Genomic DNA, 7,550 nt, shown 5'->3' on the forward strand with positions numbered 1-7,550 from the left:
GACATTCTTTCGTCTTGGGAGATGCAAGACAAGCCTGCATTCAAGTCACTGCAGGGATATCCGGCCTTATTTCGAGTCAGGGCATCACGGTGTCCATTCCACTTGAGGCCGCAAACTCAGGGTCCCTCTCACATACCTAGAGCTGAGAGAAGCCTCCTCTTGAGGTGCTTGTGGTAAGGTGGTATTCCTCTGGAGTCGAAGCCAGGGACTAACCTCTCATCTCGAGTTGATTTTTGGTCCACGGAGCTCTTTCGTGTTGCTACAGTGACCTCAGGATCCCTCTAGCCTTAAAGCAGTGTTATTGGGGTTTCTCTGGAGTGCCACCAAGGAAATCAAGGCTTCTTTCATGTGTGATGTGCAACACGGAATTGCTCTGCACGCAGTGCAGGGGAATCGGGCCTCATCTCGCGGCGAGGGGGAAGTCTCATGGTTTTTCTCGAGTTGCGGCGGGAACCTGGGGTATATTCTCGAGTTACAACGGGGATGGCCCTTCCACACAAGTGTTTGTTCAGCGACGTCCGGACTCCTGCCTAGTTGCGAGGGACAACTCGGGATTCTCCTCGAGGCTTGGCAGGGCAATTGGGACGCCTCTCCAGCTGAGGTGGGAGAGCAAGTGTCCCTTTCCACGTGCCACAGGAATCCTGGGACTCCTATCAAGTTTCACGAAGAGTCAGGCATCGTCTCCTTTGGAGGCACTGATCTCCGCGTACCTCTGGAGTTTTCAAAGGATGTGAGGCCTCCGGTCGCCATGAGGTGGGGAACTAGGTCTTTCTCTGTGGTCTCCACAGGGGATTCAGACATCCTTTCATCTTGGGAGATGCAAGACGAGCCTGCATTCAAGTCACTGCAGGGATATCCGGCCTTATTTCGAGTAAGGGCATCGCAGTGTCCATTCCACTTGAGGCCGCAAACTCAGGGTCCCTCTCACAAACCTATAGCTGAGAGAAGCCTCCTCTTGAGGTGCTTGTGGTAAGGTGGGATTCCTCTGGAGTCGAAGCCAGGGACTAACCTCTCATCTCGAGTTGATTTTTGGTCCACGGAGCTCTTTCGTGTTGCGACAGTGACCTCAGGATCCCTCTAGCCTTGAAACAGTCTTCTTGGGGTTTCTCTGGAGTGCCATCAAGGAAATCAAGGCTCCTTTCATGTGTGATGTGCAACACGGAATTGCTCTGCACGCAGTGCAGGGGAATCAGGCCTCATCTCGCGGCGAGGGGGAAGTCTCATGGTTTTTCGCGAGTTGCGGCGGGAACCTGGGGTATATTCTCGAGTTACGACGGGGATGGCCCTTCCACCCACGTGTTTGTTCAGCGACGTCAGGACTCCTGCCTAGTTGCGAGGGACAACTCGGGATTCTCCTCGAGGCTTGGCAGGGCAATTGGGACGCCTCTCCAGCTGAGGCGGGAGACCAAGGGTCCCTATCCACGTGCCACAGGAATCCTGGGACTCCTATCAAGTTTCACGAGGAGTCAGGCATCGACTCCTTTGGAGGCAATGATCTCCGCGTACCTCTGGCGTTTTCAAAGGATGTGAGGATTCCGGTCGCCATGAGGTGGGAAAATAGGTCTTTCTCTGTGGTCTCCACAGGGGATTCAGACATTCTTTCATCTTGGGAGATGCAAGACGAGCCTGCATTCAAGTCACTGCCGGGATATGGGGCCTTATTTCGCGTCAGGGCATCGCAGTGTCCATTCCACTTGAGGCCGCAAACTCAGGGTCCCTCTCACATACCTAGAGCTGAGAGAAGCCTCCTCTTGAGGTGCTTGTGGTAAGGTGGTATTCCTCTGGAATCGAAGCCAGGGACTAACCTCTCATCTCGAGTTGATTCTTGGTCCACGGAGCTCTTTCGTGTTGCTACAGTGACCTCAGGATCCCTCTAACCTTGAAACAGTGTTCTTGGAGTTTCTCTGGAGTGCCATCAAGGTAATCAAGGCTCTTTTCATGTGTGTTGTGCAACACGGAATTGTTCTGCACGCAGTGCAGGGGAATCGGGCCTCATCTCGTGGCGAGGGGGAAGTCTCATGGTTTTTCTCGAGTTGCGGCGGGAACCTGGGGTATATTCTCGAGTTACGACGGGGATGGCCCTTCCAACCACGTGTTTGTTCAGCGACGGCAGGACTCCTGCCTAGTTGCGACGGACAACTCGGGATTCTCCTCGAGGCTTGGCAGGGCAATTGGGACGCCTCTCCAGCTGAGGCGGGAGACCAAGAGTGCCTTTCCACGTGCACAGGAATCCTGGGACTCCTATCAAGTTTCACGAGGAGTCAGGCATCCTCTCCTTTGGAGGCACTGATCTCCGCGTACCTCTGGAGTTTTCAGAGAATGTGAGGCCTCCGGTCGTGATGAGGTGGGGAACTAGGTCTTACTCTGTGGCCTCCACAGGGGATTCAGACATCCTTTCGTCTTGGGAGATGCAAGACGAGCCTGCATTCAAGTCACTGCAGGGATATCCGTCCTTATTTCGCGTCAGGGCATCGCGGTGTCCATTCCACTTGAGGCCGCAAACTCAGGGTCCCTCTCACATACCTAGAGCTGAGAGAAGCCTCCTCTTGAGGTGCTTGTGGTAAGGTGGTATTCCTCTGGAGTCGAAGCCAGGGACTAACCTCTCATCTCGAGTTGATGTTTGGTCCACGGTGTTCTTTCGTGTTGCTACAGTGACCTCAGGATCCCTCTAGCCTTGAAACAGTGTTCTTGGGGTTTCTCTGGAGTGCCATCAAGGAAATCAAGGCTCCTTTCATGTGTGATGTGCAACACGAAATTGCTCTGCACGCAGTGCAGGGGAATCGGGCCTAATCTCGCGGTGAGGGGGAAGTCTCATGGTTTTTCTCGAGTTGCGGTGGGAATCTGGGGTATATTCTCGAGTTACGACGGGGATGGCCCTTCCACCCACGTGTTTGTTCAGCGACGTCAGGACTCCTGCCTAGTTGCGAGGGACAACTCGGGATTCTCCTCGAGGCTTGGCAGGGCAATTGGGACGCCTCTCCAGCTGAGGCGGGAGACCAAGGGTCCCTTTCCACGTGCCACAGGAATCCTGGGACTCCTATCAAGTTTCACGAGGAGTCAGGCATCGTCTCCTTTGGAGGCACTGATCTCCGCGTACCTCTGGAGTTTTCAAAGGATGTGAGGCCTCTGGTCGTGATGAGGTGGGGAACTAGGTCTTTTTCTGTTTTCCCCACAGGGGATTCCGACATCCTTTCGTCTTGGGAGATGCAAGACGAGCCTGCATTCAAGTCACTGCAGGGATATCCGGCCTTATTTCGAGTCATTGCATCGCGGTGTCCATTCCACTTGAGGCCGCAAACTCAGGGTCTCTTTCACATACCTAGAGCTGAGAGAAGCCTCCTCTTGAGGTGCTTGTGGTAAGGTGGTATTCCTCTGGAGTCGAAGCCAGGGACTAACCTCTCATGTCGAATTGATTGTTGGTCCACGGAGCTCTTTCGTGTTGCTACACTGACCTCAGGATCCCTCTAACCTTGAAACAGTGTTCGTGGCGTTTCTCTGGGGTGCCATCAAGGAAATCAAGGCTCCTTTCATGTGTGATGTGCAACACGGAATTGCTCTGAACGCAGTGCAGAGGAATCGGGCCTCATCTCGCGGCGAGGGGGAAGTCTCATGGTTTTTCTCGAGTTGCGGCGGGAACCTGGGGTATATTCTCGAGTTACGACGGGGATGGCCCTTCCACCCACGTGTTTGTTCAGCGACGTCAGGACTCCTGCCTAATTGAGAGGGAGAACTCGGGATTCTCCTCGAGGCTTGGCAGGGCAATTGGGACGCCTCTCCAGCTGAGGCGGGAGACCAAGGGTCCCTTTCCACGTGCCCCAGAAATCCTGGGACTCCGATCAAGTTTCACGATGAGTCAGGCATCGTCTCCTTTGGAGGCACTGATCTCCGCGTACCTCTGGAGTTTTCAAAGGATGTGAGGCCTCCGGTCGCGATGAGGTGGGGAACTAGGTCTTTCTCTGTGGTCTCCACAGGGGATTCAGACATCCTTTCGTCTTGGGAGATGCAAGACGAGCCTGCATTCAAGTCACTGCAGGGATATCCGGCTTTATTTCGAGTCAGGGCATCGCAGTGTCCATTCCACTTGAGGCCGCAAACTCAGGGTCCCTCTCACATACCTAGAGCTGAGAGAAGCCTCCACTTGAGGTGCTTGTGGTGAGGTGGTATTCCTCTGGAGTGGAAGCCAGGGACTAACCTCTCATCTCGAGTTGATTTTTGGTCCACGGAGCTCTTTCGTGTTGCTACAGTGACCTCAGGATCCCTCTAGCCTAAAGCAGTGTTATTGGGGTTTCTCTGGAGTGCCACCAAGGAAATCAAGGCTCCTTTCATGTGTGATGTGCAACACGGAATTGCTCTGCACGCAGTGCAGAGGAATCGGGCCTCATCTCGCGGCGAGGGGGAAGTCTCATGGTTTTTCTCGAGTTGCGGCGGGAACCTGGGGTATATTCTAGAGGTACGACGGGGATGGCCCTTCCACCCACGTGTTTGTTCAGCGACGTCAGGACTCCTGCCTAGTTGCGAGGGACAACTCGGAATTCTCCTCGAGGCTTGGCAGGGCAATTGGGACGCCTCTCCAGCTGAGGCGGGAGACCAAGGGTCCCTTTCCACGTGCCACAGGAATCCTGGGACTCCTATCAAGTTTCACGAGGAGTCAAGCATCGTCTCCTTTGGAGGCACTGATCTCCGCGTACCTCTGGAGTTTTCAAAGGATGTGAGGCCTCCGGTCGCGATGAGGTGGGGAACTAGGTCTTTCTCTGTGGTCTCCACAGGGGATTCAGACATCCTTTCATCTTGGGAGATGCAAGACGAGCCTGCATTCAAGTCACTGCAGGGATATCCGGCCTTATTTCGAGTAAGGGCATCGCGGTGTCCATTCCACTTGAGGCCGCAAACTCAGGGTCCCTCTCACATACCTAGAGCTGAGAGAAGCCTAATCTTGAAGTGCTTGTGGTAAGGTGGTATTCCTCTGGAGTCGAAGCCAGGGACTAACCTCTCATCTCGAGTTGATTTTTGGTCCACGTAGCTCTTTCGTGTTGCTACAGTGACCTCAGGATCCCTCTAGCTTTGAAACAGTGTTCTTGGGGTTTCTCTGGAGTGCCATCAAGGAAATCAAGGCTCCTTTCATGTGTGATGTGCAACACGGAATTGCTCTGCACGCAGTGCAGGGGAATCTGGCCTCATCTCGTGGCGAGGGGGAAGTCTCATGGTTTTTCTCGAGTTGCGGCGGGAACCTGGGGTATATTCTCGTGTTACGACGGGGATGGCCCTTCCACACACGTCTTTCTTCAGCGACGTCAGGACTCCTGCCTAGTTGCGAGGGACAACTCGGAATTCTCCTCGAGGCTTGGCAGGGCAATTGGGACGCCTCTCCAGCTGAGGCGGGAGACCAAGGGTCCCTTTCCACGTGCCACAGGAATCCTGGGACTCCTATCAAGTTTCACGAGGAGTCAGGCATCGTCTCCTTTGGAGGCACTGATCTCCGCGTACCTCTGGAGTTTTCAAAGGATGTGAGGCCTCCGGTCGCCATGAGGTGGGGAACTAGGTCTTTCTCTGTGGTCTCCACAGGGGATTCAGACATCCTTTCATCTTGGGAGATGCAAGACGAGCCTGCATTCAAGTCACTGCAGGGATATCCGGCCTTATTTCGAGTCAGGGCATCGTGGTGTCCATTCCACTTGAGGCCGCAAACTCAGGGTCCCTCTCACATACCTAGAGCTGAGAGAAGCCTCCTCTTGAGGTGCTTGTGGTAAGGTGGTATTCCTCTGGAGTCGAAGCCAGGGACTAACCTCTCATCTCGAGTTGATTTTTGGTCCACGGAGCTCTTTCGTGTTGCTACAGTGACCTCAGGATCCCTCTAGCCTTGAAACAGTGTTCTTGGGGTTTCTCTGGAGTGCCATCAAGGAAATCAAGGCTCCTTTCATGTGTGATGTGCAACACGGAATTGCTCTGCACGCAGTTCAGGGTATCGGGCCTCATTTCGCGGCGAGGGGGAAGTCTAATGGTTTTTCTCGAGTTGCAATTGGAAGCTGGGGTATATTCTCGAGTTACGACGGGGATGGCCCTTCCACCCACGTGTTTGTTCAGCGACGTCAGACTCCTGCCTAGTTGCGACGGTCAACTCGGGATTCTCCTCGAGGCTTGGCAGGGCAATTGGGACGCCTCTCCAGCTGAGGCGGGAGACCAAGTGTCCCTTTCCACGGGCACAGGAATCCTGGGACTCCTATCAAGTTTCACGAGGAGTCAGGCATCGTCTCCATTGGAGGCACTGATCTCCGCGTACCTCTGAAGTTTTCAAAGGATGTGAGGCCTCCCGTCGCGATGAGGTGGGGAACTAGGTCTCTCTCTGTGGTCTCCACAGGGGATTCAGACATCCTTTCGTCTTGGGAGATGCAAGACGAGCCTGCATTCAAGTCACTGCAGAGATTTCCGGCCTTATTTTGAGTCAGGGCATCGCGGTGTCCATTCCACTTGAGGCCGCAAACTCAGGGTCCCTCTCACATACCTAGAGCTGAGAGAAGCCTCCTCTTGAGGTGCTTGTGGTAAGGTGGTATTCCTCTGGAGTCGAAGCCAGGGACTAACCTCTCATCTCGAGTAGATTTTTGGTCCACGGAGCTCTTTCGTGTTGCTACAGTGACCTCAGGATCCCTCTAGCCTTGAAACAGTGTTCTTGGGGTTTCTCTGGAGTGCCATCAAGGAAATTAAGGCTCCTTTCATGTGTGATGTGCAACACGGAATTGCTCTGCACGCAGTGCAGGGGAATCGGGCCTCATCTCCCGGCGAGGGGGAAGTCTCATGGCTTTTCTCGAGTTGCAGCGGGAACCTGGGGTATATTCTCGAGTTACGACGGGGATGGCCCTTCCACCGACGTGTTTGTTCAGCGACGTCAGGACTCCTGCCTTGTTGCGAGGGACAACTAGGGATTCTCCTCGAGGCTTGGCAGGGCAATTGGGACGCCTCTCCAGCTGAGGCGGGAGACCAAGGGTCCCTTTTCACGTGCCACAGGAATCCTGGGACTCCTATCAATTTTCACGAGGAGTCAGGCATCGTCTCCTTTGGAGGCACTGATCTCCGCGTACCTCTGGACTTTTCAAAGGATGTGAGGCCTCCGGTCGCCATGAGGTGGGGAACTAGGTCTTTCTCTGTGGTCTCCACAGGGGATTCAGACATCCTTTCATCTTGGGAGATGGAAGACGAGCCTGCATTCAAGTCACTGCAGGGATATCCGGCCTTATTTCGAGTCAGGGCATCGCGGTGTCCATTCCACTTGAGGCCGCAAACTCAGGGTCCCTCTCACATACCTAGAGATGAGAGAAGCCTCCTCTTGAGGTGCTTGTGGTAAGGTGGTGTTCCTCTGGAGTCGAAGCCAGGGACTAACCTCTCATCTCGAGTTGATTTTTGGTCCACGGAACTCTTTCGTGTTGCTACAATGACCTCTGGATCCCTCTAGCCTTGAAACAGTGTTCTTGGGGTTTCTCTGGAGTGCCCTCAAGGAAATCAAGGCTCCTTTCATGTGTGATGTGCAACACGGAATTGCTCTGCACGCAGTGCAGGGG

The sequence above is a fragment of the Cervus elaphus genome, chromosome 20, assembly GCF_910594005.1.
Source record: "Cervus elaphus chromosome 20, mCerEla1.1, whole genome shotgun sequence".
Taxonomy (NCBI): Eukaryota; Metazoa; Chordata; class Mammalia; order Artiodactyla; family Cervidae; genus Cervus; species Cervus elaphus.